This window comes from Dioscorea cayenensis, chromosome 3 (genome assembly GCF_009730915.1).
Source record: "Dioscorea cayenensis subsp. rotundata cultivar TDr96_F1 chromosome 3, TDr96_F1_v2_PseudoChromosome.rev07_lg8_w22 25.fasta, whole genome shotgun sequence".
Classification (NCBI taxonomy): Eukaryota; Viridiplantae; Streptophyta; class Magnoliopsida; order Dioscoreales; family Dioscoreaceae; genus Dioscorea; species Dioscorea cayenensis.
Genome location: NC_052473.1, coordinates 12312626 through 12325753, shown reverse-complemented (window position 1 = coordinate 12325753; position 13128 = coordinate 12312626). Strand labels below are relative to the sequence as shown.

At 33.1% G+C, this 13128-nt stretch overlaps 1 pseudogene; it reads right to left on the bottom strand.

Annotated features, from left to right (window-relative positions):
- Nucleotides 1-785: 785 nt before the first annotated feature.
- LOC120252949 lies at nucleotides 786-7488 on the bottom strand (annotated as a pseudogene).
- Nucleotides 7489-13128: the final 5640 nt, after the last annotated feature.

Genomic DNA, 13128 nt, shown 5'->3' with positions numbered 1-13128 from the left:
AAATAATTGTTAATGGCCACGTGCAGCTACTTTTAGTAGTTTAGGAAGTTCAACAGGGTTCTGAATTTTTGCACATTGTGACAGTTATATTTTGAAAAATCAGTATCTTCCTAATATTTCTCTTAAATTGGGTGTCTTCAATCTTGGATTTTTTTAGTTAAATTTTTGACTAAAAACTATTTAGTTAGAAGCATAAAAATGTCTTATACTCCTGAACTTTGTTTAACAACAATAGATAAACTCATCATTAGCATGTAATTAAATAAAAATTAATGATATCACCATTTATATGTAATTAAATGAATACTTTTGGATTAGTTTATACTAATCTCAAAAAATTATGATTGGTTTATGCCAAATCAATCATTATAATCCATAATAACAATTAGATGTATTTCCAATACGCAAAATTGAAAAACAAAAATCTAAAAGTATAACAACAAGCGGATGGTTTAATGTTTCTTGTAAATTAGGCATTATGCCAATAATACACAAAAAGTAACTAAAAACACTTATACCAGGCATTGTACTAAAGAAATTATACATGTAAACTAAATTAAAATTAAAAATTTATCCAAAAACACCTATTACAGCCCATGTGTATCTTTCTAACGAACTAAGCATTTTATTTCTAAAATTAGACATATCTAAAAAATCAACAAAATACATAATTTTTATTAAAGCGACCTAAAAACCAACTAGACCAAAATATAAATAATAAAATGCCACTGCATTGCCATGAGTCCATAGATTTTTTAAGTTATTTCACCTCCTCAATATCAGTATTAATAAACACATGACAATTGACCATGTCCCATTCAGCAACAAAAACAGACATTAAAAGTCCAATTTAACACAAAGATGACAACAGGGCGGCAAATTATTTTGCAGGATTCAGTACATGAGAACTACTTCACCTGAACCATAGCACTTCAAACACAGAGCTAGTTCGCCATCATATAAAAAATGAGGTGGATACCATCCTCATGATCGAAGCCAAAGGAACTAGCATACCTCGATCCAATGCACATTACAACTTCGACGGAGGTGGATACCATCCCCATGCATCATTTGAGATGTATTCAGTCACCTGTTTCACACTCAAGTAGTTTTCGAGACCCCTGTGAAAAAATGAGGGAATAAGCATGAATGATGTATATTGACGAACTCTCCCAACACCTTAATTGACAAGTAAGAACACTGAAAGTACACACCATTCTCCGAGTTCACGCCCAAATCCACTTCGTTTCGTTCCCCCCCAGGGTGCTTGGGAGAAACAGGGCTGTGAACAATTAATCCATACAATCCCAGCTTGAAGAGCCTGCGAAGAATGCTATCAGTCTAAATTGTCACAATGATTTCAAAGTTTGATCATGCTTTATACAATAAAAGAAAATGATTAAACAATGTTTATCAACCAAATGAGGGATTGTCTTCTTTGCTAGACATCTTTGCACTACTATTTTTTCAAATTTATGCTCATAAAACAAGGCAAAGAATTGAACACAAGAAGGAACAAAACATGAACGAAAAAGAAATAGCTAAGTGCCAATTATGGTAAAAATAAAATGCAGGGTAAAAACAAGTAGAGCCAAAAATCATTGAATACGGCTTTCTGGATCAGCACAATGAATACACAGTGGATAAAGTAATTATGGGAAACTCACCCAGCAAGCTTTCATTTAATGAATCTTCAGGATCAACTCTGTTATTTTCCAAAAAGAAATATATATCTATATATATATATGTATATATAGCTTAAAATTCTACACCTACCTCAGTTATACGCTGGCACCTTCCAGCATCTTTGGAGAGTACAGCACCACCCAATCCGTAGCTGAAGAAAATCATAGAAGAGGAACAAAAAGGAATCAGCTCTTTACCATTTCCACAGTCAGAGATCTAAATAACCACATTATGTTACATAACAAGTAACTCACTGAGTATCATTTGCAATTTCAATAGCCTCATCTTCTGTTTTGAATGTTTTAACACACAATACAGGACCAAAAATCTCCTCCCTCCAAACTTGCATGGTGGTATTCACACCAGCTATGATCGTTGGCTCAATAAAAAATCCCCTTCCAAGATGCTGCAGATAGCTTTCAATTTTAACAGGACAAGAACAGTAAAAAGATGACATAAATGAAAATAGAATATCATTTACCTGGGGCCGCCCACCGCCACATAGAATAGTGGCACCCTCACTTTTCGCTGTAGAAATAAATTTGTTTACCTTCTCATACTGAAATAAACAGGAAACCATGAGATAATCTACCCAAGATAAGACTTGTATGATTATCAGATAATAAACGCCTCAAGAAGGCAGATTTTCAATGCAGGAGTTGAAAATAGTTAAGTAAAGAGCTTCCAAATCATCAATATTATAAGTAGACAGAAACTGAAATAATTGGCTTCCAAATCATCAATATCATCAATATGACAATGTAGAAAAGGATCAGAAGTTGTTTGACCATTTCTCAGATAATAAGTATAGCCTTCTGTCAAATAAAGAATCCATATATGTGGTAAACCTTGGCCTAGAAGACTCCCTTCCCTTAACTTTAATGCTCATAGGAGATTGAAAACTGGTCATTGGGGATATCACCACCAATGTTTTTTCAATTGATCAACCGGCAAATCAATAATACCTTTCTGCATTTGCTTGTCCATTAAGTATCAACAATGACAATTTTAAGACAAGAAAGGTAATTTTCCCAATTTCAAACTAACTCATACCTGCCCAGCACTGACGACAGGGCCAAGCCTGCAACCTTCTTCAAATGGATCAGAGATCTTGATGCTCTTTGCCCAAGAAACAAGTCTCTCTATGAACTCATTTGCAATGTCCTCCTGCAAAAAATTACAAAGCAAAATTGCATGCCTATAAAAAACAATTATTTATAATTCAAGTCACCAGTCAAATAGGGCAATATGGATACTAGAAGGTTTAGTTTAGTACTTCAATTAAAAAAAAATTAAATCCACAAGTATCCTATATATTATTTGTCACTATATTTACCCTACAAAATAAAAATTCTTGATAAATAGATAACGAAATATGTGATGCTTCACATAATGTAATCAAGCAATTCCAACTATTTGCAGTGACTTTATTGATCTTTTCACTAGTTATGCCATCCTATCGATTATTGCAATGGGATTTTAACAATCCTCCCAGCAACTTCCATCCAAATAATTAGCCACAAACTCAACAGCTTCCTATTGCAATAACTAGAAGCTATCCTCACATGTCACAAGTCTAAAAAAAATAGCAAAGAAAGGAAAGGGTTCAACCTATGACTCTATAAAGAAATGGTATCAAAGGTAAAATGAAAATAACCTATACATCAAGGACCCAGGAAACACTCAAATAAGTTGAAGCTGTACTTCAAAAATTGATCAGCACAGTACAAATGGAGGAATCATGATTGATTGTTGATGAGAGAAAGCTATTCAAGCTATATAGCAGCTGCCAACTATCATTACATATAATTGATTTTCTTAAAGCAATTTTCAAAACTACCAAAGCTATATCTAGCTCAGCTAAATATTAATTTCAAGCCTTATCAGTTAGCTCATACTACGCTTGTTTATTAAAAAATTAAGCTAATCTTAAGCTAAGCAGAAGTCCGACTCAAACTGCTAATTTATTGACCAATAAGTATGAGCTTTTTTGACCATATGTTGCTACTGAATTGTGAATGAAATGAAGCATTGAACAAATTACCTAAAAATAGCTCCTTTTAATATTTATTCATCTAATTACCTGCAGATATTGCATAATTTGGATTCTAATTAACTTCTTATTTTCTTATAACTGAGATTCTTCAGCAATTTTCCTGATTACCTGCATTCACTTGCTACATTGTACCCATATGTGCCTGTTGTCACCAATGTCTGCCATTAAATGCAGTGGTTCTGGCATTTGACTTTGACATCAGCCTTCCTTAAAGTCCAAAATATAGGTTCAACAATTAAATTTTTCCCAAAAAGACAACTAATAGGTCGAGTACAAACACCATTAAAAATTTTTAAACTGTTGAAAGCTAATTGAAAACTAAAATCAGTTCTAAAGTTATTGAGACTTATAGTAAATAAATTGCTGCTTGACTGAAACTTCATAGTTTCACTACACCAGTTAATAAAACAATTAGCTCTATAACAGCATAATCTAAAGAACTGGACAATTTGTAATCTCCGAAATTCAATGATGATTTGAAAATTAAGCCATAGAATAGAAGAGGGAAAAAGATTCAAACACATGCATTACCAAATTAAAACCTTGCTAAGGTAACATCATAATCAGGGCAGCGCTTTCATCATGATACTTGCACTTACATGGACTAGAAGGCGTGAAGTTGCACTGCATATTTGACCATTTGTCCAAAAGCACCCAAAAAGAGCCCATTCAACAGCTGTATAAATTATGAAAAAAAAATCAATGAAACTAGTATATAACGTTTATAGATGATTTAGGCTTACTAGTATAAGATTAATGTTTCCAGCAGATTAGCAGTCTTTAAGTCACAATGAAAGAAAAAAATGCCAGCCAACGTGAAGTGCCCCAAAAACAATATGCATTAATAATGTGTAGTTCAAGAGGCCTACCTTTCTCAATGTCCACATCTTCAAATACAATGATGGGACTTTTACCACCAAGCTCCAACGAAAACAGGCTGCCATGGAGAAAAAAGCAATCAAACAACCAGATAATGTAAAGTACTTATGAATTGAAAGAGAACAAAAACAAGCTTGTATAGGAGAAGTTTCTCTAAACATATAACACCAGAAGGAAAGGATAAAAGAAGACAGCATAAACTATCAACACCAAATCAATATAGGAATATGTCAAACCTTGACAATTTGTGCAGCAGCAGTCATGATCTTTCTACCAGTTTCTGTACTCCCAGTAAATGCAATCTAAACAAGAACAAATGCAGTAATTACACCCAAAGGAAGAAAGAGGTGGGTTCTCCGTTGATTCACAATTTGAATTAATTAAAGTACATATATGTATTAGGCACCTTGTCCACAAGAGGATGAGATGCTAAAGGAGCACCAGCTTCAGGACCAAACCCTGTCAAAATGTTTAGAACACCAGGAGGGAGCCCTACTTCTCTACAGATATCAGCAAGTTCTAGACAAGTCCTGATGATGAATCCCATTTGTTATTTATACTATTTAGAACAAAACATAGAAAGCCATAAGCTCTTTAATCTTACACTGAAGCCAATTCAGAGGGCTTTAGTATGGCTGTGCAACCAGCTGCCAGGCAAGGAGCAACTTTCCATGTAGCCATCAGTAGGGGATAGTTCCTTCAACATATGATTAGCATGTCACAAATAGCACTATCGGTTGACGATATGAACAAAACCAATAACATTTGGTAATCCCATACAAACAGACTCTTTATCTAGCTTTATTTATATGTAAATTTTCATAAGCAGATATGCTGAATCTTAAAGCATAACACATACAAAATCACTTGCAGGAATCATAGGTCTAGCTTCAAAATAGACATTACTGTACCTATTACAACTAATGGCTTCTACGGCCATAAAAGCTTTACATTTAAGGTTCCAACTTACCTCCAATAGGCTTGATTCATGTTGAATCAACCAAAATTGATCTGAATTTAACAAAAAATAACACCCAGGAAAAACTAAGGATTTGGGCTTACCATGGAGTAATTAATCCAACAACTCCAATGGGCTCTTTTAGAACATATGATTTGAATGTTTCCATAGGAAGAGAGATTGGAGCCCTTTGCTTTCCATCTAAGGCTTCTGCAAGATCTGCATAGTACTCAAAACAGCCAGCAACATCATCCTGCACATGAGCAGCAAGTAAGATATCTATCTAGAGAAATTCATATTTTACAAGGTGGTTGAAGCTATCAGGTGTACCACGTCCCATGCGGCTTCATCCAAAGGCTTCCCACAATCAATTGCCTCTAACTTGGCCAGCTCAGGCTTCCTTTCTGTTATCTACAATCAGTGGAGAAAGAACATCCTAAAATGACAAGCATTTTAAATGATGTACAAAGGAACAAAGTTGGGAGATGGGACTTGCAATGACTCTTAAGAGGGATTAAGGACTTTCAGGTTAAGAAAGCCGAAAAAATTTAGATATGAAATAATATGAACAAGCTATCAATGAATAAGTCGATCAATAAAATCTGAATATAAGTTATCAAAAAGCAATAAGCTGACTCAGTAAATGAACGAATAAAGTTTTAAGTTTCAATATCATCCACCTTTTACTGCAACGTAATTCTGCATTTAAAGCCACAACCAGCGTGAAACACCAAGCATCTTATGATACTCAACTCACAAATCACTTGATTTTAATTCTAATTGCAGGCAAACTCCGCAATAGTTTGCCAAATTTGGTAGTTCTCCACATAGCTTTATACCATTCAAGTCCATCACAGAATTGCAAAACCATGTCCTTCCGAGATCAATTAAAACATCAAAGCAAAACTAATGCTGAGCTTTCTTGAGGTAACTTCTTAATTATGTCACAGGCAAACTGAAAATTGCACCTCAAAGAAATCCAGAAAAACCATTGAGCAAGAAAAACCAGATCATGCCCTAAAAAAACTACTTTGTTTTCAATAGTATGTTTAGCAACGCAGAAATTATGAGGATCAGTTGCTATACACTATCACTTAATATTACTCGGCGAAAGCTACTCCACTTAACCAAAGTGGAAAGAGGAAACAAAGGAATTTTATGGATCAAGAACTAAACTCGTAAAATTAAACAAGCTCATAATCACTATGCTATACTCCACTCAACCAAAAAGCGAAGAAAAAAATCAAGACTTGATTTTTACAGATCAAGAAAACTCCTACAACTGGACAAACTCATAATCACCATGCTAATGGTCCTCCACTGAACCAAAAAGGAACTAAAATAACACATCAAGAAAATGATTTTTACTGATCAAGAACTAAAATCTAATAACTGCACAAGTTCATAATTGATCAAAATAAACACCACCATATCCCTCACCCGATCCAGCACAATAAGCAACAGCGAATCCCCGAGATCCTTCTTTCAAACCAAAACACCAAAGCAAAAGCCTGGATTGAATTACCTTAGCAGCGATAGCTCGAAGATACTTTAGCCCTGTGAGCACCAGAGGCACGCGCCCACTCGCTGCCTCTGTTCCTGGTTAGAGCCCTCCGAGCAGCATCCACCGCAATATCCACATCCTCCGCAGTGGCTGCTGGTATATCCCCTGAGAAAAATTCAATCAATCCACCATCAAATCAATAATCCAGCAAACTAAAAAAACAGAAGAAGAGGGTGGAGGGAGCACCGATTGAGGCTTCCGTGGCGGGGTTGATGATCGGAATCCGCTTGCGCTGGAGTGGCTCCTTCCATTCGCCATCGATGAAGAGTTGCCTGCGAGGAACCGAGATCGACATGATTGGTACTATTCCTATCACTGATTGACACTTCAGACTTCTGACACTTTTTATAGGCAGCTATGTTGATAATTGTGATTGATTTAGGGAAAATTACCTATAAATCCTTTAAAGTTTTTATTTTTTATAAACAGTTCCTCTGATATTTCAATGTTTCAAACAGCCCTTATATTTTTCATGTATTTACTCATCCATCCTCACTGGTAACTCTATCAAATTTATTTTATGTAATACAAGAAACGTAAGAATCCAAAAGAGGGATTTGAAATAAAAATCTTGTTGCATCAATGCTTTTGTCTTATCACATTAATATTTTTGTAATTTTTTTCATATTTTTTTTTAAAAGCCTTCCTACCTGCCTCTTTGAAAAGAAGCAAACTCTTCTCTCCTCCTTTTCTTCTTCACCACAAAAATGTGAGTATAGATGCCATAAATCTATGCGTAAAGCTCTTCTCTTCTCTCTTTTATCTCATCCTTTGTGGAGAAAGGTGCGGTGTGAAGGTGTTTCCAAAATTAGAGGACCATAAAACTATGAGCTTCATATTCTTATATGTTTCTCATATCTCAAGTCTTATAATAATGATTACCAATGTTATGCAGAATCCCAGAGTTATTTGATTCTACCTATTAATGGAGATTTTTTTTGGAAAGATACAAAAAAATAAGAATGTGTTATAGATTACAGTGCTGAGTCCAGGATAATAAAATATAATTTTAGCAAAAAAACTAAAAAATAAAAAGTAATCCAATAAATGATGGTTTTAGATTGTCCAAGTGGATATTTAAATTGGAGCAAATTTTTATACAATAATAATCTGCCATAATTTAGGTAAAAATTGAATTAATTTTTCTTTTAAAAAACATGAGAATTTTTACAATAAATTGATGAGGAGGGAGTGGCAACTCGATAGGACAAATGAAATTTCATAATAAAAACACAATTTTTGAAGAAAAATTAAAAATTAATATTAAATTCCTTCGAGAACTCCATCAAATCTGTGCTAGAATATCAAATTAAAATTTATAAAAAAAAAAAATCCCCAAATTGAAAGCCATAACTCTAAAATTTCAGGAGCACTTTGTGCATGTTGGCTCCGGTGGAGCACAGCTAGCTTGTTAGATGCATAGAAAAAGGAAGCAAGAGGGGGTGGTAGTGTGGATGGCAGGAAAGTGCAAAGTCAAGATCGACCTCGATGTCATCGACGCCGGCGCCTAGGAGACAGAGCTTAAGCTTCCAGCCAATGCATGCAACATCGCGAGCATCCCCCGATGCTACGAGAGATATTGGAAAGTGGTTGAAAAGACACACTCGATGCTGTTGTGCAAACTCTTGCACATCAGATCGAGGAGACCATGGTGACAATGGCTCTCGTTCTTAAGATCGTCTTCTCAATTGTGACTTTCTGGCAAGTGAGCACCAAAGGTAGCATATGCGAGGTGGATGATGACAGTGACACCATATGTGTGTGTGTGTGAGAAAGAGAGAGATAGTCGGGCTGAGGAGGGAGAGGATTTCATGTTAAGAGTTTAGAATGGAAATGTAATTATTAGCTACACAAATTAATTATTTTTAAAATTTTAATAATTAATATATCATTGGCTGGTAAATTAGAGAATACTCATTCAACTTGGGGCATTTTGGTCATTTTAATGCTTCCTTAACACCCTTACCATGCATGTGATGGGAATACGGATTGAAAAGTAAGAGCAATAAAAAGGAGAGATTTATTAAGAATATACAGACTTAGAAGGACCATTTATGGATAACCAAAATATAGAGGGGCTATCTGTTACTTCCTTATATTTTTATTTATTTATTTATTTATTTTATATACAAGTTATGATAAATACGTGTTAAAGTTGATTAGACGAGCACATACATCAAGCAAGCTCAATAAATACCTAATAATTTTTTGAATTTGTTCACAGAATTTCTCTGAAACAAACAACCTAGACAAACAATATGATAATGATAGATTACTAAGGTGTTGGCTGACCTTTCTTTTTTTTTCTTTTACGTACATTAGATTTTTATTTTCGTTATTTATTTATATTTATTTTCACCGTAAACAAATGAGCTCGAAATTGGACTAATCATGTTCGTCTGGTCATGTTTGTGTTGGTGTTTATTTCTTCTAATTCTTTGTGCGGTTGATCATTGCAATTTGATTGGTCAACATCCACATTAATAACAAAATAATAGTATATAAAAAAACATAAAGAGAGTATAATATCACATCCATAACAAAATAGCAGCAAATAAAATATAAATATATATATAATAAAAAGATATAGAATTTTGTAGTAGTTGCAAATGATCTTCTACTTTATTGGTATCATTTACAGTGGCGGAACCAAGGGGGGGCGAGCGGGGGCTTCAGCCCCCCCTTGGCACCGAAAAGGCCACCATTAGGTTGGCCTTGCCGGAGTTTGTCCGAGAGTCTCAAGAAAAAACAAAAATATATTAATGTAGTTCTTCAGCCCCCCTTATCTCAGAGTCACAGACTCACTGCGGAGTGCGACGGAGCGATGCGGAGATGCTGTGAAGTTTGAAGAAGAAACTCAAGAGTGGATTATGAATGGAATGAGTGTGGATGGAGAAGATTAAGAAGAGAAACGGTTGAGCGTTTTCAAGGAGAGCCAGTGTAGTTTTTGGGATATTAAGCTTCTATAATCGCGTTGGAATGGGAGAGTTAGGGGGCGTACTCAATTATGGCAATTTATTGCATGCATGTGAAAAAAAATAATTGTAATTTTTAAGCACTAGCTTATACAAGGGGAATTGTGGAATGGAACTCACACAATTATTTAAAAAGTTGTTAGTTTTTGAAAATTTTTAATAAAATTTTGAAGCATATTTTTAAATTTTAAATAATTATAATTCAAATAATATATATATATATATATATATATATATATATATATTTATAATTACCCCTCCGGTTGTTTTACTCGTCCATTTAGAAAACTTATAAAATAATATATGTTATTTTTTTTAAAATTTATTGTTCTTATTTAATATATTTTTACAAGTTCGAATAAATTCTAGTCTCTGAGGTCTTTATCCATTTTAACTAAATTATACGAATTAAGAAATTAGTTAATTAGTTGGTAATCTAAAATTTATAAAAATTACATTAACTTTCCAAGATTATCTTGTTTAAAATTTATGATAAAAATTCAAAAATCAAATGAAATATCGCATATGATTTAATCTTAACAAAGCTCAGATTTTTCATTTTATATTTTTAAATTATATTTTTAAATTTTTATGAAGAATACAAGTGTAATTTTTAATGAAATTCTAAATCAAATGAAATGTTCACTAATAGTCTTAATTTGAATTTTAATGCTATCAAAGTTTGGATTTAATTCAGATTTTTTTATTAAAATTTAAATTAAGAATTTTGAATTTCAAATAATGATTTAATAACTTTGCCATTCAAAATCTGAATATTTTAAAAAATCAATACAAACCTAAGAAAAAAAATCTATATCATAGAGTTGACTTAGAACAAGAGGGGATGGATGATATGAATAGAAAATAGCTATATTATGATGCATGGCATGATGCATATTTTATAAATGTTGGGGACTTAGGAGGTTCTATAATGTTTTCCAAAATTACAAACTCGGCAAATGTAGCTACTTTCTCTTAAGCACCTGCCTCACATTTTTAGTACTGAAGCTGACATTGGTTCTAGTTAGAGTGTGTACAATTAGCTATTTTATACTTTTTTTTCTAATATATATTCAAATTTGTATGGTTGTCTTAATCAAAAGTTATGTTATCTTATTATATTACATTTCACTATATTACATTTCGAGCAATTGGCTTTTGAATGTAATTTTTTTGTTTACATTTTGAATTAGCCCCTCCTATTAGTAAATCCTAGTTCCGCCATAGAGTATTGGTGTTTTATTAAACGATTACCTTCATGACTGTACTAAGACAAAGTTTTTATGTGAGAGACTTCAGAGACACCAAAGGAGAAAAAAAAGTTAGATGATTCCATCTCAACCATCCTATATAGCTTGGAGTTTTGTAGAATTCCTTGATGAGATAGCAGTAGGAGCAGGTGGCTTTGGTGAGGAGAGGTCCGCCAAGGCTCCTATGAGTATCCCTCACCCTAGTATTGTCTTTTTAGGGAGTTTTTATTTTGTCTTGGTAATACACTCCTAATGGATCAGTTGTTTTGTCTTCTCCCCATGTTTTGTGCTGTGATGTTCTCTTTTTTAAGTCTTATGTATTCTCTCAAATTTGTGGTCTTCTCGTTTGTTTAATTTTTGCTTTTATTCTATTTTTTTATTTAAATGAATATAATTTATTCACTTGTTTTTCCAGGCCGTGCAAGTACTCGTCCACCAATTTAACAAAATAATAGTCTCATTAGAGAAACTTTTCACTGGCAATTTAATTAAAATACAAAAAAGAAAATTATCCAGCATTCTGATAAATTCATGTCTTAAATACATCCAAAGCTCATTTTTCTCTTTCTATAAAATCCCTAATTTTTTTTTTCTTTATATTTGCTACAACAACACAATAGAAAAAGACAAGTCCTAAAAACTTCTCATAACATTGAAATCTTCGAAAGAAGAGGCACCATAGTCCCTCTTGTACCATTGTACGTTTTTTTCAATCTTATGTTTGGTTCATGGAATAAAAATATTCTCATATTGATTTACATGCTGTTTGGAAATTTATAAAAGTGAGATTACTTTGATAAACATATTTACTTGAGTTGTTTTCGATCATATTAGGATATTGATGAGTTATTATATTGACTAGTTTGGTGTGTGAGAAAAAAATGCCTATGAAAGTGACATACATAAGATACGAATTACGTCAATATCTTTTTATATATAGTTTTTAATAACAAAACAAACAATTTTGGAATACACTATATAAATATATAAAAAGCTACAGCAAGGGGCGTTAGTTTGGGAGTGGAGTGAGAGGAATGACACACCTTTGAAAGCGGTTAGAAATTAACATCACTTCCAATAGTATTGGTATTCATTTTTGTAAAAAAAACCCTCAAATGAAGGGGAGTGAAGAGAAGTGGCTTATATAAAATTTCAATTCTTTTATTGAGAAAAAATCTTCTTCAACTAACACGAGTGACCCATATCTATAGCCAATAAGAGCTTTTCTCACAGGTTCACAAGCGAGGCTAGCTGGTGAAAGTCGATAACGCTTAGTTGGTGAATAAACCTTCCCGGACGTGGACACTACAAGAAAAATTTCATTTCGGCATGGTAAAATTGGCACGGAAACAAAATCGTGACAAATTTGTTACAACATTTGATACGGAACCCCAGAAAGCCGTGTCAAATATGTGAATTTTTTAAAAATAGTTAATAATTCAGTGCTCTAATCAGTCTACGAATATATAAATTTAATAATTTTTTTAATACTTGAGTCTAGAATCACGGTCTAAAACATATTTTTAAAAATATAATTATATTATTACCAGTCTTAAATACCGAGTCTAAAACCCCAAATATAATAATATATTACTTGAGTCTAGAATCTGGTGCTGATAATATAATATATAATAATATACTATGATGAGTGCTAGAATACTAGTACCCAATGATATAAAATATAATAATATACTAAAAGCTATGCAAATCTAGATCTAAAAAATATAAATATAATAATATATTAACACGTCTAGAATCTG